Source organism: Frankliniella occidentalis, unplaced genomic scaffold (assembly GCF_000697945.3).
Source record: "Frankliniella occidentalis isolate FOCC.00 unplaced genomic scaffold, Focc_3.1 Scaffold44, whole genome shotgun sequence".
In the NCBI taxonomy this organism is placed as follows: Eukaryota; Metazoa; Arthropoda; class Insecta; order Thysanoptera; family Thripidae; genus Frankliniella; species Frankliniella occidentalis.
The window spans coordinates 660,305-662,502 of record NW_026267174.1 but is presented as its reverse complement, the minus strand read 5'-3'; the positions used below and the strand labels follow the sequence as shown (position 1 = coordinate 662,502).

General features: G+C 47.5%; 2 protein-coding genes and 1 long non-coding RNA gene across 6 annotated transcripts in view; 2 read left to right on the top strand and 1 right to left on the bottom strand.

The window, feature by feature from the left end:
* The window catches only part of LOC113216783 (gustatory and odorant receptor 22-like), a 28,368-nt gene that overhangs the window by 6,956 nt on the left and 19,214 nt on the right, over positions 1-2,198 (top strand). The window lies entirely within an intron of this gene.
* Positions 1-2,198, bottom strand: part of LOC113216781 (uncharacterized) — a 21,628-nt gene that overhangs the window by 9,077 nt on the left and 10,353 nt on the right. The gene's annotated exons all lie outside the window — the stretch shown is intronic.
* LOC127749305 (uncharacterized) lies at positions 301-2,163 on the top strand. Its single transcript, XR_008011071.1, has 3 exons — positions 301-452; positions 1,044-1,112; positions 2,082-2,163. It is a non-coding gene; the product is annotated as an uncharacterized LOC127749305 (long non-coding RNA).

Genomic DNA, 2,198 nt, shown 5'->3' with positions numbered 1-2,198 from the left:
CCAGGTGCCGGCCTATGTTTGGCTCCAAAGCGGCTGCGGAATGGCTCTTTCCGTCATTAAGTTACCTATTGCGGAGCCATTCGCGATGGCTACGCCTCGGCTACACAAAAGCTGGAGACTGATCACAGCGAGCCTCCGCGATGTGTTGAGAATGGCTACGACGGAGCCATCCTGAGGCTACTTTTTTCTGTACGGGGACCGACCGACCGTCAACCTCGGAACGACTGAAATTTCGTGTTAGGGGGTTTTCACGCACGCTGAGTCCCAGTCTCTGGTAGGTCCGAGGTCGAGCGGAAGGCATCCCTGGGGATCACATCACATCCCGGACAAGCGGGGCGGGATTGCCAAGCCAAGGCGTCCTCTTCCCTGAAGTTCCCCATGGAGCTCATGCGGCCACATGTTGCATGGGTCGGGAGCCCTGAAGAATCACATCCCGTGACCACGAAATGTCGGTGAGTCGTCGTCTGATCAGAACTTCTGCCGTTATAGCGTATTTCGACTAACTGAGGAAGAAGAAGAGAGGGTAGAACATAAACGTTACCGATTGGCCGAGAGCTTCCCGCCTCTACGTCTCGCCGGTAGTGGGGGTAAGCGTTCGGCCAATCAGGAACCTTTATGTTCTACCCGCTATTCTCCTTCCTCCGTTATTCGAAATACACTATTATTGCTCTCCCGCTTTGCCGTGCCGCGTCCCCTACCCCTCTTCTCCTCCCCACCCCGCATTTCTCGCGCCTTTATGGAAACGTAAACAAACAGTGAAAATCGGTGTCATGACCGGCGTCTTCTGCCTGGTTGGGGTGCAAACCGTCTGGTACTATTTGCGTAATCCCCCAAACAATCAATTAATGTGCGTTGCAGCTAATTTGCGGCTTCCCCTTCGTTCTTAATGTTTAATCTAGTGCCAAAATTAGTTATTTGAAAGACCATAGTCATTTAGAGACGTATGGGTGGGTGAGAGGCATTTAAAAGTGTATTGTATGAGTAAATTATATATGTAATTAATAGTTAATGAGCACTAAAAGAACCTTTTAATATGATTGCAGGAACTCGGCCCAGAAATGTTCTTGACATGAGCAAAGAAGTCTATGGAGTCATTTTACCCAAAAGAATTGGTGAGTTGACATGACAGTAACCAGCGCTGGTACAATTTGTCTCTGTACAGACTCTATGGGGAGCTTCCTTTCGTGTGCATCAAAGGGTGGATTTTGATGTTTTTTGTGGTGCCTTGTTTCTTTGTTGTCGATTTCAATCCTCCTCTGTCAAAATCTAGGCTGATTTGTTAGCATTGAAAATGACTATTTGGAAAATTGCTGGAATTGGTTTGGATTGGTCGGGCAGACTCCCTTTCTAAATATCATTGTGCCGACCCACTACCGCAAAGTTCTTAGCCAGTGCGCCTTAGGTAGCCTACCCGCCCATAGTTAGAGAGACCAGCTCTTAAAACTCAAGTTTCTATGAACAGGGATGGTTTCTAAAAAGAAACAAAGGTAGTTTTGTGATCCCTGGTTCACCCCTGTCGATTCGAATACTCCTCTATCGAAATCCGGACCCATCATTTTATATAGCCTTTGTAATTTTGCCAAAAATGAAAAATTTGAAAATCGCTGGAAATTGTTGGGACTGGCCCGACAGCATCCTCTTTCAATCTCTCCGTCAAAATTTCACGCCGCTGAGCCATTTCAAGTGAGTTACCCCTGTTTTTCTTGGACCGGTTCCCGGTTGGCCTGCGAGGTTGGCAGACCATCGTACGCTGCCCGCCAGATTCAAAAGACCACCCTTAAACGCAAGTTTCTGTGGACAGGGGTGGTTTCTGACGGAACCAAATGTAGTTTTGAGGTCCACTGGGTCAACCCTGTCGATTCGACTGATATTCCGTCGAAATCCGGACCCATCAAGTTTCGCTAAAAACACAAAGGCCTTATTTGTAAATTTCGCCAAAAATGAAAAATTTGGAAATCGCTGGAAGTGGCTGGGATTGGTCTGGAAGAGTCGCCTTTGACCTCATCTGTCGAAATTGCATGCTTCCTGAATCTCTTACATCCTGCTTCTTTGACTAAAATTACCTCTTTGGTTTCTTGCAGGAAGATCCGGCTTGGGGTGTACCTGTCCTGGACATCAGCGGTGCAGCCCGTGGAATCATCAGATATAAGTTGAGTTGGCGTCACAGTGACTACCGGTGGTCCAGTTATTTTATTTTA